Here is an 18,764-nt window from a genome sequence, read left to right as displayed (position 1 = left end):
CAGTTAGTGCTTTTTCACTCACTTGCTTTGCAGTGCCTTTGTGTAAAGCAAACATGTTGGATTCATTTGCTTAATATTAAATACAGCAACACGACGTAACAAATGTTTCCTAATGGGCAGAATTTGCAGTGCATTTGCTAGTTATTCAATCGTCAAACCTGCGCCTGTCGACGTCATATACGCTGCAAAGAATCACTACTGTGCGGCGACACCGTCATACCACGATTTTTCTTCCCGAGCAAATGAAAATATTAAATACAGAAACATGCGCGTTACGACCGGGGGTGTAACATCGCCATAACTCAACAATCGCAACGAATAGCAAAACAACGCACTCAAATTATGTTGCAGGACCCTTTTAAAAGCATCTGAAAGCTCCTATAAAGCTTGCTTTCCCGCCCTGCGTAATCCTATAATGACGTCATTATACGGTGTAATGCAGCCAAAATCACATTAACTTCGACATTTTCAAGTACACCAACAGCGTCCGTATTTGACGCACGAGAAATGCTACAGACACGACTTTATAAAAGTGAATTACCGAAAATTCAGCTCAACGAGCTTTGAAAGGCGCAGTGTCGATTACGAAAATTTAAAGACGGGACTCGAATTTAAATTTTGGTGTCACAGGCCTCCTACTTCACGATATAACATAGTGCCCTCTAAAATCAAAAGTTATCCTTTAATAAGGAAACTGTTTTTAACGAAGTGTCCAATCACCCAGATCGATCACGCACGGGATGTCGGCCTTCCTATACAACAATCACCCTCAAGACGCTGCATGGTTCGGGGTATGAGGTCGAAAGCCCCACGTGGTGTGCACAGTTATATGTGGGATTTTTCGTCCTTAATTGTCCCCTGTTGAGCTTTTCCGCGTCACTTCTGACCTAGCTCGTGGCACGTGTTCTTTGTATCAATATACGCAAACCTTATTTTATTAGTAAGCAGTTGTTAGTTCGTACTTCGCCGTTTCCTAAGAATTTAGCACGCGGAAGGCACCCTGCATATCCAACTAGGCCAAGTTCTCGCTCTCTTGATGTGCACAGACCAATAACGCGTAGTGAAACACGTGGTAGCAGCATGAGCTTACTCAGCTTAGTTCCATCGTAAGCGCAGCTCGCAAATGTCGCGCACCATGGTCGTTTCGAAGCTACCTCACGTCTCCCGTAGTTTGGCTCTTAATCATGGGAAGTATATCGAAACATTGATACGGGATTTAGGCTTAAGTTCAAGATAACTTTATCCGTCTATATAGTCATTGCAATGCAGCAAGTCGAAAGTCCCGCGTCGTAAATATCTGCTCTTTCTTGTTTGTTTGTTTTTTTGTTCCTGCTCCAGGTTCTACAACGGTTCCATGCAGCAAGTGACGGAGCCATCGATTCTATTCAATAATCATTTATTATTTCGCTCGAAACGAGGATGCTTACGCCGACATATCGGACTGTATGTATTCCCAACGCTGGCATATTCATAAACCTTTTTCGGTAATCGTCGTATGCTGGGTATCGGTAGCAGACGAAATTGTAGGGCTACCCTTCAGCCGCTTCTGCTATGTACATTGTCAGTGAAGCTTGCACAGTTGATAATTTGGTAATAAACTGTTTGCAATTGTACGTGTTTAGAAGGAAAATTCTCTCTTTTTTTTTAATTGAAATATGTCACACTGTGCGAAAACCTTAGTTTTCCTTTTCGCCGCCAGGACAGTATATTTTCAATATGGCAGCCGTCAGCTTATTCTGCCGGCTGCAATAGTCGCACTGTATCGCTTCGTTTCCTTTAGCTAATCTCGCTAAATGCTGCACCTATGCATGTGCAAGGATGAGAGCCGTTTCGTTCCTGGACAAAGTCGAGTACGAATTTGTGCGCAACTTTCTGCAGCATGCAATCTGCCTTGGAGACGTCGACAATGACAAGGTGAAGTGTCGTTTTGCGCGCCTTCCCAGCCGTGTGCTCTGGCAGAATCTTTCACATGATGAAAGCGGGCTTGAAATCGTCACACAGGTTCAGTTATAAGCTGTGTCATTAACTTAGTTGTAGTTTCTAATGAAAGCAGTACTCTACCTTGGAGGATTCTTCTATAACATTGAATCAAGTCGCTATTTCTGTTTTCTCGGGATGCTGTCAAACGAAGTTGGATGCTTACATGTAATCGTTTTTTTACTCCAAAGGCAAACGTTAAGCGCTGGAGAGCAGTTCTTAAATGTTTATTGGTTTGTAGGGTTCAGTCTCACATCTTTTACTTATTTGCAGGCTCTGCGGTCCAAAAAACAAAATTCTTCTGACTGGAAAACACAAGTAATGCATGTTGTACGCGAGTCTGAGAAGCACTGCTGGTTCAAATCTCAACGCTTTTTTCATTCATGTTACCAACACCTTCTAAATTATAACTTCCTTTGTATATTTAATGGAATAAATATCACTCAAAAATCATCAAGGTAATGAAATACAGCTTACAGCTCCACGCGCATTCGGCGAAATAGCATGCACAAATGCATGCGAAAAGAAATTGTGGGCGAACGATGCACGTGGTGCAGCGCCGTGACTGAATATGGTAGCCATCATATGTGCAGAAAGCTTGGCTGGAAACAGCTTAACGTGAAAATAAAAGGGCATCTCTGAATTCGCTTGCTTAGCTTTACGAAATGTGTGTTAAATGCTTTATAATAATTTTACTAGTAATACCCTTCCTACTTATCACAAGGCAAAATAAAGCAGGGATACTGTTAACACTAGGAAGGTGCGGCTTGTGCAAGATGTGGATTACATTGATTTCAGTCCATTTTCACTGTTTTCTGCACTTTTGCTCTAGTGCAGAAAACTGTGGTGCAGCACCTCCTTTCTTATCTTCTCGTTTTGTATTGAAGTCATGCGACTGAGTAATGTGTGTGCTGTTTCTTTATATTCAGCAATGCAGGCTGTCCACCTCATTCATTAAAATGTCTTATTTGTTTTTTCCCCGCAGGGGGCATCTGCTAAAGCAGATGTTTGCGTGTACTGTGCGACACCACGGACCCCGAGCACCCACGCTTAGCCGTGCGTGGCATCGCCGTGTCTGGGGAAAAGGGGATCCTGGTGGTTGAGCCGATGCCGAGTGTTTGGACATTTAAGGCCCCTCGGCGGAGGCAACACACCACTTTGGCCCACGCTTCCCACAGACGGCACCTCCGGCCTGACCCGACCGTGGGAAATCGGCAGTCGCCTTTTCCTGTCCTCCCCTCCATCTTTTGCTTTCCTGTCCTCTTGCTTACAACTTTCCTGTCTCCTCCTCTTTTCTTGGATTTTTCATTTTCCAGGCGGCAAGGGTTAACCTTGTGTGGCTAACCACCCTGTGTTATGCCATATTTGGTTATAGTCAGGGTGTAAGGCTGGCGTGGGCTGGACTTTCTCGGAAGCTCCCGTCCCGTCCCCTTGTTGGGCTCGGTGGTGGGCGGCCGCCACCCTGGCCGAACGTCAACATTATTTTATGGCTTCTTTACTCTCACATGATCGATCCCGAAAAAAGGGGTCGCACCGACGAAACCTCTAAATTCTTTCTGAAAAACCCAAACAGGTTCCCACGATTTCATGTAGTACACAGTGACAACGCTGAGAAAATGGCTAGACAAATCTCACCTTTCATAGTGACCAAGACACTGACAGAAGTAATAGGTCAGGGTTACAACGTAAAGAAACTTCCGAACGGAGACCTTCTGTTGGAAATCTTCTATAACCATCAACATGAAAAACTGTCCACATTAAAGTCTTTTGGAGAAATCCCAGTGACCATCAGTCCACACCGTTCTCTGAACACTGTCCGCGGAGTTATCTCTGACGATGACCTCAGATCCTTAACCGAAGAGGAACTTCTAGAAGGCCTCAGAGACCAAAACGTAACAGATGTTTACAGAATAAAAATGAGGCGCGATGACAAAGAGATTCCGACCAAGCACCTTGTCCTGACATTTGCACAAAGTATCCTCCCCGAATCAGTCGAAATAGGTTATGTGAAACCAACTCAGGAAATATATTCCAAATCCTCGCCGCTGTTTCAAGTGCCAACGCTATGGTCACGGCTCCCAGACCTGCCGTGGCCAGCCGAGATGCGCAAAATGTGCTTCCCATGAACACGATTCCCAAAAATGTGAGGTTCAGACACACTTGTGTGCCAACTGTGAGGGTAGTCATCCTGCCTATTCACGCACATGCCCAATATGGAAACAGGAAAAGGAAATCATTACCATCAAGGTCAAAGAAAACATAACTTTCCGGGAAGCACGAAATCGTGTTCTGTCAAAAAAACCGGCCTATTCTGTTGTGGCACAACAGGGCACTGAGCCACAACAGACTCTGGCACCTGCCCAGGTTTCACACAGTGAACCGGGAGCAGGGCCATCCGTGCCCTTGGTGGCTGCGGCCAGCGCTGCACCACCACCAGAAAAACAGGCTGCGCAGACCCCCAGGTCAGCCGGCCTCAAGGCCTCCCACCATGCGGTGAGGGGAAATACAAACGCACCTGTGCGGTCCGCACGGGCGTCCAGCGTGTCAGAAGACGCGATGGACACAAGCCAAGGCAGTCCTGTGCCGTCGACGTCAGACGGACGGCACAGCTCCTTGGATAGACAAAAACGAGAAAAGCCCCGAATCAGAGGGCCTGAAAACAAAACTTAACTTGCTCTACTCATTTAATACAAAATGGCTTTCTTACAATGGAACTGCAGAGGACTTTTAACTAATATAAATGACATAAAACACTTATTGGCCACTCACTCACCACTAGCCTTGTGTTTGCAAGAGACAAATTTAGGTCCCAAACATAAGAACATACTCAAAAACTATACAGTCTTCCGTCGCGACCGAGAGCAAGCTCTCAGGCTCTCAGGTGGCGTTGCCATAGTAGTAAAAAATGGAATAGCAGTTCGAGAATACAAACTAAAAACTAAGTTTGAAGCTATAGCGGTAACCTTACAGGCTTTTAAAACTATAACTGTGTGCTGCATATACTTAGAGCCGCACCTTAAATTTAGTAGTTATGAATTAGAAGACCTTTTAAAGCAGCTTCCAGAGCCATTTTTAATAGTAGGAGATTTTAATGCACATTCCATCCTTTGGGGCAGTAGAAAAACAGATACGAGAGGCGAAATCATCGAGGATTGTATACTATGTAATAATATCTGTCTTCTTAACACCGGAAAACCAACCTACTGTTCATCTAGTTCAGGCAAAATGAGCTGTATTGATTTATCCCTCAGCTCACCATCAATTTTTACAGATTTTAAATGGGACGTTTTAGATAATCCACACGGAAGTGATCACTTACCTATACTAATCAGCTTAACATCTTCACCACAAATCATCCCATCCAAGCCGCGACGCTGGAAGCTGCATTTAGCCGATTGGGCACTGTTCCGAGAGAAGGCCAGCCTAGAAAAAATTACTCTAGATAAATATAATATAGATGAACTAAACGATGCTTACACAAATTGTATCCTTACTGCAGCACATATAGCAATTCCTCAGTCCTCAGGAGTGGTGAAACAAAATCACAAAACCTGGTATTCAAAAGAATGTAAACAAGCAAAAAAAGAACAAAACAAAACATGGGGAATTTTTCGCAGATACCCAACACAGGACAATTTCGTCAAGTTTAAAAAAGCAAGAGCAAAAGCCCGCTACATCCGCCGCCACGCCGAAAAAGCCTCCTGGCAAAACTATGTAACTTCTATAAATAGCTCAACAACAACAAAACAAATGTGGGAACAGGTTAGAAAGCTAAATGGCAGCTACTCTCCATTTACCATTCCCCTTCTAACAGCCCCCGGAGTACAGACAACTATACAAGAACAGGCCGACATTTTAGGTGAATACTTTTCTGAAGTTTCCAGTTCATCACACTACACTAAAACATTCCTAAAACACAAAAACACAGCAGAGAAACAAAAACTCCCTACAAGTAGTGGTACAAAAGAACCCTATAATAGCTTAATTACACTACAAGAAATAAAAAATGTCCTAGCTGCCGGTAAACAAACTGCACCTGGTCCTGGCCAAATTCACTACAAAATGCTCGCCCACTTATCCGAACCTGCCATAGAGGCACTATTAAATTTTTTTAACAAAATATGGGTCCTAGGAAAATTGCCAGAGGCGTGGAAAAAAGCTGTTGTCATACCTTTTTTAAAACCCGGAAAGGAGCCGACATCTCCTGGTAGTTATAGGCCCATTGCTCTCACCAGCTGTTTAGCAAAATCATTTGAAAGTGTTTTAAACATCAGACTAACTTTTGTTTTAGAATCTCATCAACTTTTAAACATTCATCAGTGCGGTTTTAAAAAGGGATGCTCAACAACTGACCATCTCGTACGTCTTGAAAACACTATCAGAGAGGCTTTTATACACCGACAGCATTGCCTTGCCGTTTTCTTTGACCTTGAGAAAGCATATGATACGGCTTGGAGGTATGGGATATTGCGCGACCTAGCAGATCTAGGCATATGTGGCAGAATGCTAAAGGTTTTAAGTGACTTTTTGTCACATCGGTCGTTTCAAGTACGTCTTGGGACCACTTTATCAAGAACCTTCCTGCAGGAGAATGGTGTGCCCCAAGGGTGCATTTTAAGCACCACACTTTTCGTGGTAAAAATGAATTCGATCAGTAAAGTAATACCAAATTCCATAATGTATTCACTCTATGTGGACGACCTTCAAATAGCCTACACGTCATGCAACATGTCCACATGTGAGAGACAGATCCAATTAACAATAAATAAGCTAACAAAATGGGCCAGTGAAAATGGGTTTAAATTTTCCCCGCAGAAGACAGGGGCAGTTATGTTCTCGCTCAAACGAGGCATACAGCCCAATCCTACCTTACACCTAAATGAAATCAAATTGCCCATAAACAATAACCATAAATTCTTGGGCATTACTTTTGACAAAAAACTCACTTTTCTCCCTCACATACAAGCACTAAAGAAGAAAGCCTCCAAATCCCTAAACATCCTAAAAGTCCTTTCACGCAAACATTGGGGATCTGATAGGGCATGCCTTTTGCATATATATCGCTCCGTTGTGCGCTCCTCCTTGGACTATGGAAGCATAGTCTATGGAGCAGCTAGGCAATCATATTTAAAGAAATTAGACCCAGTGCATAACTTAGGCCTCCGCCTTGCTTGTGGTGCATACAGAACGTCTCCTGTGCATAGCCTCTATGTTGAAACTAACGAGCCTTCTCTGAAAGATAGACGAGCTTTACTTACATGCGCATATGTCCTCAAAATAAGGACACGGAAAAAACACATCTGTTACCCGATTGTCACAACTTGCCCCTCCCGAACAATATTCTCAAATAAGCCTCAGACAACAAGACCATTGATAATGCGATTTGAAGACATTTGCCGTGAGCTCCATATTCTGGACACCTTGCCTGATGTCGCTCAAGAAAATAGGCCCCTGGCCCCATGGTACAACTTTCCAACAGTCTGTGACCTCACTCTTACACAGTTCAAAAAGAGCGAAACTCCTACAGAACATATATTACAAGAATATCACGCACTAAAAGAGAAATACAGCAAATGCACAGAGTTTTACACAGACGGATCAAAAACTGCCTTCTATGTGGGCTGCGCTGTAGTGGATCGGAACTCCGAAAAAATTATTCGACTTCCTCAATGTGCATCAGTATTTGCAGCCGAGTGTTATGCTGTCCGGGTAGCTGTAGCAAAAATTGTGTACGAGGGTACTGAGAACAGTGTTATCTATACAGATTCACTGAGTGTGCTCACAGCTCTAAACTCCAGAAATGCAGTCATGCCATTACTCGGTAACATAATACACGATGTAATAAAGATATCAGCCCAAGGACATAACATAATATTCTGTTGGGTTCCAAGCCACATGGGCATTGAAGGAAATGAGAGAGCGGACGTGTGTGCTGCTCAAGCAGGCAGGAAAGAAATAGAGAAAGTAAACATACCTTATAAGGATTGCATAAAGTTAATTAAACGAAAACAAAAGGATATATGGCAGTCTATATGGAATAACCAGGAAAGTAATAAATTGCACCTCGTAAAGCCTATAATAGAAGAATGGGAAACAAGCACTCATCAGGAACGCTTCATGGAGGTTACAGTATGCCGTCTGCGTATCGGGCACACACATCTCACACATAATTTTCTACTAATGAAACAAGATAAGCCTACGTGTGGAGAATGCGGAGAAGTACTCACAGTCAACCACATCCTGATTGCATGCCCAAAACTAGAGACACTACGGAGAAAGCATTTCACTATTTTTTATGATCATGCCATCCCTTTCCATCCCAAATTACTTTTAGGAGAAAGAGCAATAATAAACTTAACATGTGTTCTTAGTTTTTTAAAAGAAGCAGACGTTCTGAATAAACTGTAAACTTAAACGAACCTTCTTCCCCTTTTCAAATAAGAACAGATTTTAACCTTGCTCTTGGCGCATGATAGCCTCAGTTGCTTATGCGCCATAAAACCCCAATACAATACAATACAATATTTGTTTTTGAAAACTTATCACATATGTCCTCACTCTGCTCTTTGTGTCCCGTGAAAAAAAATTGTTTGTTCTTCCCAGAACATTGAGCTGGTGGCCGCCAACCTTCCGGGAGACCTTGCTGTGTTCAAGTTCCAGCAGCCCAGACCATGGGCAATGGCATCAAACTTGGGAGCGGTGAGAATTTTGAGTCTCTGTACCCTTGTCAGACACCTTGGAAGCCTTTATTCACCTTCTGCAACATTTTTGAAATGATCATCAGTTCTGCAGCTTGAGCACTTGCTCTCCTCTCACTTAACTCCTCAAGAACTGTGTAACAACACACACACACTTTGTGTGAGCTCGCGGGTTGCTTAATATGTCTAATTGAAATTTTTGCTCTGCAGCTCTTAGCGCTTTGACATAACGTAATTTGTTATTTTGTTTAAATGTGCATTCATTTGTGCACATTTTTAACTACATATACATTTTAGGACATTGTCGCATATTTCTGCATGCAGAGAGCCTGTAGCAGAAAGCATGGAGAAGATGGTAGCAGTAAAATGATTGGATTTACGGTTCCGAAAATATTTGTATGCATGTTTGGGAACAGCTAGAGTTTAGGAATATATTCAGATTGACAGTGATAAGCAGAAACCTTGCTTTGGTCTTAACGAGGGTACAGCCTCGTAGCTGAGTTGCGCATGGCTCTGGCACTCAGTTGTACAGTCACTTGGTGCAAAGCCTCTCTATACTCTGTTTCATACATCAAGTGCTACACTGCCAAAGCTACAGCTCTTGTTCGCGCTCCCCGCATCCGCGATGAAAAATAGTGCCTGCTCTTGAGGAGATAAAGTAATTATTTTGTCTGGAAGTTTAATACATCTTACATTTGCCATCAACTTCTTAAAGAGCACCTTTTTCAGGGAGAAAGGACCGGATTCGGTGATTTTGTATGTTTCTTATCTCGTTTTCGTCTGCGTCGGCGTCGCGTTTTCGCGGCCCCGCAACCTAGCCAGCTGTGCCACTAGATAGCGATAGCTGTGCCCTCCACACTGCGCATCTCGTTTTGAGAAGATGGTTCTTCGGTGCGCATTTATTCTATAAGATCCGCACTGCTAAGAGGTCTAGGCATGCGAAGCAAGCTATTGCAATCATGTATGCTCGGAATAGAGCCCGTTTCTGCAGGAACCACTCGGCCACAAAACGAGCGCGTAGTGATACGCCTCCTTTTTTTTTCTTCCGGACTACTTGCATAGCTTTCTCTGCGTTGCACTTGATGTATGAAACGGAGTATAGTGCACCTGCTTTGTCCAAGGGAGTGCTTCTGTGCATCACTTGTCTCTCCTCTTTTCGCAGTGTGGTGCTTTGAGCTACACAGTCGTTCATTCAAGCTCACTATTAGGCTTTTGAGTCTTCCTCTGTGGAAGAAGAAAAGCCGCAAAGCATTTGCTTCAAATGTTTTCTCCCAGCTTACATACACGTTAACTGGAGCTTTCAAAAGTGGAACGCCGGAGGAAATGTCATGACTGACGGAGGCTGCTTTTTTACCTCGTATGCTTGCATGCTAATGAATGTGCCTTTCATGAAGCATGTGAGGTATGCTTGGAGACAGTGTTCAGATTTTGTGAACCGAGACTTTCCACTCGAAATCCAAATTGCGGTTGGCTTAAGGTACTTTGCAAGATCTTTCATTGATCTGTGCACTTCTAAAGGCCTGTCACATAATGCACTATTCGTGCTTGTGCAGTCCTTCGGTATGATGAGAGCACAATGTAGGACAGACCTTTCAGGCTAGCCTCAAAGCAAACTCATTAGGGCTGGATTCTTTCCTGAACTAGACAGGTCAGTGGTCTAGTCTGTCCCTGCAAGATTGTGAAAAATGCTGGTTAACGCGATCTTCTCAACTTGCTCACATGGACAAGAACCTTTTCAAGTGGGCCGCCAGGTCGTGTTCAAAGAATCTGTGCATGATGACCACTTGTTTTCTCTAATTAATTTTACTGTGACCCATGATCCCTTTGTTGCCTCTTCGAGCTTAGTGCTGGAGGCAAAGAGATTTGTTCTTTCTGGCTAAGTATGCCTTTTATAGGATTGGGAAGAATATTATTCAAGATACAGGTCTGGCTCCTAAAATTGGCCCCTCTGCAGTCTGCCAATGGCCCACAAATTGCAGTCACATGCCAAAATTGTGGTAAAAAAATAACTCGAGCATTGGCTTACATGATGTTTACATGTACAGATTGCTTTGCATTTGTGCTTTAGCCTTTTGTCCCTGAGGAAATATAGCAATACTCTTCCAGCCTAGAAAAACAATGGCCACTTGGGAGTGGCCTATCACACGATGCATAATATGCGGCATTGTTTTGCACAGTTGCAGTTTTTCTGATGCATGAGAACTGGGAGCAGTCTTCAGCAAGCATTAGTGGACGCTTTGTTTTGTGACAAGAGGGAGGTGTCACAGAGGTTTCTAAAATGCACAAGAATTAGCTAACTTGCATTCGTAAATTCCATTTTTTAGAAAATCTTATCCCAGGACACATGGTTACTGTTTCCTTGTAGACTCCTCCTCATCGCGTTTCTCCTCACCATAATGGCTCAGTGGTTGGGGCTTGACTTCTGTACCCAGGGACGCGGGATCGAATCCCGGCCAAGGCAGCCTCTTTTCGATGGAGACAAAAAGCAAGACGGTCATGTACTATGTAATGTCAATGCACGTTAAAGAATCCCCGGTAATCAAACTTTTTGGAGCCCTCCTATATGGCATACCTCATAGGCCGAGTCACTTTAGGGCATTAAACTCGATAAACCAAACCATATAGTATGTTTCTTTAATTTGTGGTTTTCCTGCCGCTGTAATATGCTGATACACATCTGCTTAACCTCTTCTGAGGTCATTCAAAGGGTGGTTTTGATTGCATATAGCTCACTAACGCTAATCTGGATCGCTAATTCAGAGCATTCGGATTCATCCTAAGCTTTTCAACGGTATATGACTTGATCGTCTAGCTCGAAGTTTGGTTTTATACAAAATTAACTAATTAACGTAGATTAATGAGGCTCGCTAACTACCGCAGTGCCCTTACACTTGGCCTAAGCTTCCCAACGGTATATGACCCGATGCTGCAGCGCAAATTTGGGTTTCAAGTGCGATTTACTAAATATCATTTAATTTGGCCCGTAGTTGGTCAAAATAAGTGTATAATTAACCAATGATCCAAACCCAAGGTTTATCACGGGACATATACTATGCTTAGCCAAGCTAGCTTGAAAGTAGCGAACTGGACTAAGCGGCCGCTTCGTTTTGACTTTCTCTGATCTTAAAGTTCAAAGCACCAGCATGGGTCGTTTTCTTGTTTTGCGAAGTTTTACCGCGGTGATGGAGTTCACGCTCAAAAAAAAAAAAACACGGACAAAGTCAGAGGCAGTACCAGATCCTGGAGCGCAGACCTGGCCCAAAAACGCGCGCTACGAAGAGGCGTCGTGTGCTGTGCGATGTCAGCGCACGTTAAAGATCCCCAGGTGGTCGAAATTACTCCGTAGCCCTCCACTACGGCTCCTCTTTCTCTCTTTCCACTTTCATTCCCACCTTCCTCCCTTCCCTTACGGCGCGGTTCGGGTGTCCACAGAGCAAGTGTGACAGTTACTGCGCCTTTCCCTTCCTGTGAACCAATTTAACTTAACTTTAACTGACTGCTGCGGCCGGCCGGCGGGCGCCAGGGAGAATAAGCGTGTCGTGCGCAGAGCTCGCAGCCGCCGCACCACCTTAGCCGCGCGAGGAGAATTGAGGAGGAAAGCGCGGCGCGGAGGAGAGTGTCGCTACTTTCAAATTATCAAGGGGTTTTAGTGGATGGATGTTAAGAGCGTCCCCTTTGAAACAGTGTGGGGACAGACGTCACCATGCACAGTTGGTTGTATTGCAGCGCTACCGTTGATAGATTTGCTCTCTGTATATCTATAAAAACGAGCATCCTGAACAGCGGGCAAACGGGCTCGTTGGAATAGGCGAAATTTTTTTTAAAGTAGCCAGAAAGTAGCCAAGTAGAAAACCTAAATTTTTTGTCGCCAGGCGGCTCAGAAAGTAGCCAATTTGGCATAAAGTAGCCAAATCTGGCAACCCTGCGTCAAAGTAGTCTTTGTAGCAGCGGAGTCTGCCTCTGCTTTTTATAGGCATGCCAGTTCACAGGGAAAGGGAAAGCCCTCACAGGAAATAGAGAGCCCGACAAGTCTGGGCACGGCCGGTCTCAATGCGCGCGCATTGAGACCGGCAGTGGTCTGGGCAAGACAGGATGACTCAATCGCAGGTGGTAGGACCGCATCTCCTCCACCTCCTGCAGACGGACGAGGGCGACGCACTCTCCCTCGAGCTCCGGGCTTGACCGGCGTTTGCACACACACGCAGGATCATGTCGAGACTTGCCCGCGGGAGGAAGCGCTGGGCGGCTGATGAACGGGGCTGAAATGGCCGATCCGCTCGCGGTTCTGCCTGTTGCTATGCGGTGGCCGCGTCAGCTGTCACACTTGTCGGTGGAGAAACGTAACAGGACGTTAAACCCCAGAAACCTTAGAGCGATGAGAGATCGTGGTGTCCAGCTCGGACCCGGCTGCACAAAAGGAGCTGGTGGGCTGGGCTCTAAGAGTCGCTGAGAGCCACAAGATCCTGGCCACCCTACGCGATATGGAGCCGACCCATTAGTATAGGCAATAATCATAAGGCTCAAGTGTCAGTTCGTGCAGACACATTTGCCGACAAGCTTTGTCTGCACCACTCATGAGCCAAGAACTTATTTCACATTGAAATACACTTGTGAATGTCATAATAATAATAATTACTGGTTCACAGGAAAGGAAAGACGCAGTATCTATCACGCTTGTACTGTTTACACCTGGACCGCGCCATAGAAGGAGGTAGTAAGGTCGGTGTGAAAAGGGAAAGGGAGGAAGAGGAATTGTAGTGGAGGGCTACGGAGTAATTTTGATCAGCTGGAGATCTTCAACTTGAACTGACATCGCACAGCACGCGGACGTCTCTGCGTTTCGCCTCCATCGAAAAGCAAGGTGCCAGTGTGCTGCGTGATGTCAGTGCACGTTTAAACCCCAGATGGTCAAAATTTCCGGATTCCTCCACTACGGCGTCTTTCGTAGCCTGAGTCGCTTGGGGACTTAAACCCCGCAAACCACACCAACCAACCGATTTCGCCATTATTCAGCGTGAATGGAAAGGCGCCACCCTCAACGTACAAGCCTCTGGTCGTCGTGCTTGATGCCGCTGTTTGATAGTGATCAGCATTAAAACCCAGGCTCCGCTCCTATAGTGGTAACGGGTGATTTTAATGCGCCACACGGAGACTGGGGATATAATAGGAACATTCGTAAGGGCACCAGCCTATCTCAGTACATTCAGCAAAATAGGTGCACCCTAGTCACTGACTGTGCACTAGCCACACACATTGGCAACAGTGTGAGCAGAAATACCAGCCCCGACCTTACTTTTACTAAGAACGTACGTCAGGCTAACTGGACTCACACGGGAATCAACCTCGGCAGCGATCATTACATCCTAACAGTTACGCTGCCGTCTGCTAGTTTACGACCTCAGTTTCACCTTAAACCTATTGTAGACTGGGACAAGTTCCGCAAAATTAGAGACCAAAACCCGGCACAAGAAATTCATGACTATATAGAACTGGGTTTCTAAGCTCCTACGGGATGTATCCCTTAGCGAAAAATTGGCCCCGGCAGAACATATTGGCGATCCAGTTGACAGCAGACTACTCCACCTCTGGGAGGCCTATCAGAATTTAGAGAAATGATGGCTCAGGCAAAAACATAATCGCAAATTAAAACGGAAAATGGCGCAAACGCTCCAGCTCATCACCGACCACGCGGCCGAGCTCTCGTCACAGCAATGGAATCAGTTATGTAACCGATTAGACGTAACTCTACACATGAAGAACTCGTGGTCCCTCCTCCGCTATATGCTAAACCCATGTTCCTCACGGTCAGAAAATAATAAACAAATCACCAAACTACTGCACGAGGCGGAGAAACAGGGGCAAGACGTTGAAGCAGTCTTAAAGCCACATACTTCCCCGACCTAAAGCAGGAACCATTACCGGCTTACAAAGGAACCCCCAATTCAGACTTGGACGCTCCCATCACAGAGGCGGAGGTATGGGCTGCCCTGGGTAGGCTCCGCACCACGTCCGCACCAGGTCTTGATGGAGTAACTAACAAAGCGCTACGAAATTTAGACGCCAAATCATTAGCCTTTCTCACTAGGTACATGAATCAACACTGGGATCAGGGCACGCTGCCCCCGGGATGGAAATCAGCCAAGGTAACTTTCATACCAAAACCTAACAAACCTTTAGACCTTAAGAATCTCAGACCAATCTTTCTCACCTCCTGCACAGGTAAAGTCATGGAGCACGTAATCCTAAATCGACTTAACCGATACATGGAGCAAAACCAGCCCTACCCCACCACCATGCTTGGCTTCCGCGCGGGCCTGTCAACTCAAGACGTCATGTTACAACTTAAGGAGGATGTGTTCAATCCCGTTTTCCCTCCCATCACCAGAGTTATCCTTGCATTGGACCTGACGAAGGCCTTTGATAATGTTGCCCACTCCTCCATTTTACAATAACTGAGCGACCTAAACGTGGGCTCTCGCACGCATGACTATGTTGCTGCCTTTTTCAGCAACCGATCCGTCTGCCTACAATTAGGCACAGTAAAAACTTGCCCTTTCACGCTAGGCAGTAAGGGAACGCCCCAGGGAGCAGTTTAGTCCCCATTTCTTTTTAACATTACTCTTATCCCGTTAGCGAGGGACCTTGACAAAATTCCTTCCATCTACCACTCCTTGTATGCGTATGACATCACTATCTGGGTCAATACCGGCAACCATGGCGAAATAGAATCCAAACTTCAGCTGGCCGCTGACACTTGCTACGCATGCAAGCAGCATGGGTCTAAACTGCTCGGCAGCTAAATCTGAGCTCATAGTCATGGACCTAAAAGAACGAAACCCCCCTAATATTCAAGCCACATTAAACGACACCCCCATCCGCAGGGTCAATAGAATCAAAATTTTAGGACTCAGTATTTCTGACAACGGCTCCAACGCCGAGACCATAAAATTAATTCGTGCTGCCATTTTGAATACAGCCTCACTAATTAAGCGTATCGCCAATCGTCATCGCGGCATGAGGGAAGCAGACACACGTCGCCTCATTCAAGCATTTTGACTATGCAGGATCACCTACTCCATCCCTTACCTCTACCTCACACCCACGGAGACCGAGCAACTCAACAGTCTTATCCGCACAGCTTACAAAAGCGCTGTCCTTCTCCCTAAATGAACGCCTACTGAAAAACTACTTCAACTAGGGGTTCACAACACCTTAGGAGAGCTGGTAGAAGCCCACCTCATTAGTCAGTACCACAGACTCTCACACACCGAAACCGGACAAATTCTTCTGCGCCGAATTGGGATAAACCTACGCGGTCATACCTCGGCCACGCGCAATCCTCCCACCGCTGTTAGCAACAATCTTTACATTCCGCCTCTTCCCAAAAATACCCACCCGGAGCATAATCGTGAGAGACGGAAAGCTAGAGCCAAGACTTTGCACAAGCACTACCCTCCTGGCGCTCCGGCAGTTTATGTAGACACGGCCGAATATTCAAACCGAGCAGCTTTCGCATTAGCCGTCGTGGATGGATTCCACAACACGATAGTCAGAGCGTCCATTCCAAATTTGCAGGATTCCCTGCAAGCTGAAGAAGCAGCAATTGCCCTAGCAATCACACACTCCTCTGCTGAGTATATCTTCTCAGACTCCAAAACAGCAATGAGTAATTATGCCCATCGCAAAATCCACTCCCCGCCCGCAAACATTCTAGCATCATCCCCTCCACCGAATCACCTCATCACCCTCCTCTGGGTCCCTGCGCACAGCGAACACCCAGGCAACACGGCCGCTCACTACCAAGCCCGAGCACTCGTCAACCGCGCTGAGAGCGACCTGGTGCCTTCGTCTCGCAGTGCCAGAGATCGGCTTCTTAACTACCACGACCTCACCGTATTTTATAGATATTCTCGCCTGCTGTACCCTCCTCCGCATAAATCTCTTCCCAAAAGCGACCAGGCTTTCTGGCGCAGACTTCAGACGGCCACAGTCATGACCCCTTTCCTTATCTCTATTATAAACCATGGCGAAACCTCTCCTCACTGCCACTTGTGTCCTAGCACCAGAGCCGACTTTACTCACGTCTTCCTGAACTGCCCGAACAAACTCAAGCCCCCTTGGCAAGGGCCAAGACATCAGGAGCGATGGGAGGCTGCTCTGCGCAGCTCGCTGCAGGAGGTACAGCTTCTGACAGTGAGCTGGGCCCGAGGGGTCGCCGAAGCTCAAAAGTGCCCGGCCATCTAGAGCGGCCTGATGGCCCATCGTCGTCCTGCTCGCTCACTTCCCTTTACCCCCCACCCCCCCTCACTTGGTTCTTTTTTGAATCATTAAAGTTGCTACCTACCTACCTTTTAAGGCGAAAGACTTTAATGGCTCATACTGTCGTGGACAAAGTGTGTGCCGCTTTTGCGGCGGCTGTCGTGTGGCGTTCCTTGGCGCGCGTTCAACTGTGGGATTGCAGATGGCAGGAACGCTAGACAAGATGAGAAGCTTTCGCCTTTCACTATAGTCGCTAAAGTCACTCGTAATTTTTTTTCTCAGTCTACGGTAAAATAAATAAATATAAATATTTTACCGTAGACCGAGAAAATGTTTTTGTTTCCGAGGATTAATATGATTAATATGAGGTACACTGCCTACATGTGTGTGCTTTTATCATTCGGATGCCTAAATCGGCGTGCTTAAATCAATCAGACCATAACGTGTTACGTTGTATCTCACCCGTTATTTTTTCTACTGGCCTAGTTTCAGATGCTTTTGCGGCGGCTCTTATTGGCCGAGGCGGGATGACGTCATAAAGGTCACGCCCAATCACAGAGCCCCACCACAGTATGCGCGAATGCGTGCCTTATAATGCCAATCAATGATCACTTGCTAGTTAATGGCCAAACAAAAAATAATAATAATAACTAAGTAAATACCTAATGACAAATAAGCAATTCATTGTTTAACTAAATATTGGCTAAATACGTAATCAATTAATTACTAATTAGTACCAGTTGCGTAGCAGAATGCGGCACTCAGGTTTTCGTATTTCACTACTTCAGTCGCTAAAGTCCCTCGTAATTATTGTCTTTGCGTTTGTTCACATCTCGATACCAAGGTGCTGTTCCCTTCCTTAAATATTTTTCACGAAGACATAAGGAAATATTTGTGTCAGTACGTTTCGCTTCCGAAGCACACAAATAAATATTTGTGCCATTTTGGTTGCCTGTGATCTGTAAGGCCGTCATCTTTTTTTCTCTATATGCAAGTGAATTATTCTGCCCTGTAGTTTTTTTTTTCTTTTTCGTGCAAAAGGAAATCGAAAACAGCAGGGAGTAGCAGGTGCATCTTTAATCGACTGGTTTAAATGGAGATTGCCACATAACAGTCTCATCGACATGTACTCACAAAGACACCAAGAACAGCTAGCGACGTTCAATTTCGTAACAAATAAATTGAAGAAAATCTGCATGGTGGCCTTGCCCGTCAGGCATTGATACATATGTCTGAACGTTCGAGTAGCCCGAGCTGTGCAAAATGTGCATTCGACATAACACATCAGCGACATACTACAACGACTGTTGTCCAGATGGCAACCTTACTCGGACTCTGAGGTCAACGTTACAGGAAATCCTTATTTTGAGCCTACTCGTCTTTTGTGAGACGGCTGCGAAGCCTGCCAAATTGTTCCCTCAGCGCATTTATGGCAGCTTCCAATTACGTCTGTCGCCGGCAATCGTTTCTTCCGACGCTTGCTTCAACTCGTTGTGAGCATTCCCAAGGTCCTCTACGAAAGAACGAACCTCCGCTGTGCTGACCAGGAGCCCTGCAGGACCATTGCAGATAGGAATGTGAGCCATCAAGTCCTTGTGGGCCATGTTCACTTCGCATTTAGAGCATTCCGTGAAGTGAAATTCGCAGTCCGACGTCATGTGCTTGTTCAAATCTGCGAGGATGCCATCGAAATCACAGCCCTTATCCGCATAGACACAGAATACTTTCTTCTTTAACAAAAGATCACGAATACTGTGCGTAAACACGCTGGAATTCTCAAGCTTTTTCTGATCGATTAGACACACACGATCGGCTGATTTAAATGCCGCA

At 45.4% G+C, this 18,764-nt stretch overlaps 1 pseudogene; it reads left to right on the top strand.

The window, feature by feature from the left end:
• Positions 1–15,449: 15,449 nt before the first annotated feature.
• Positions 15,450–16,919, top strand: LOC146192272 (uncharacterized; annotated as a pseudogene).
• Positions 16,920–18,764: the final 1,845 nt, after the last annotated feature.

This window comes from Amblyomma maculatum, chromosome 4, assembly GCF_055883805.1.
Source record: "Amblyomma maculatum isolate TAMU_Amacu chromosome 4, ASM5588380v1, whole genome shotgun sequence".
Taxonomy (NCBI): Eukaryota; Metazoa; Arthropoda; class Arachnida; order Ixodida; family Ixodidae; genus Amblyomma; species Amblyomma maculatum.
The sequence above is the reverse complement of the archived record's forward strand: the minus strand, read 5'-3'. Positions and strand labels throughout refer to the sequence as shown.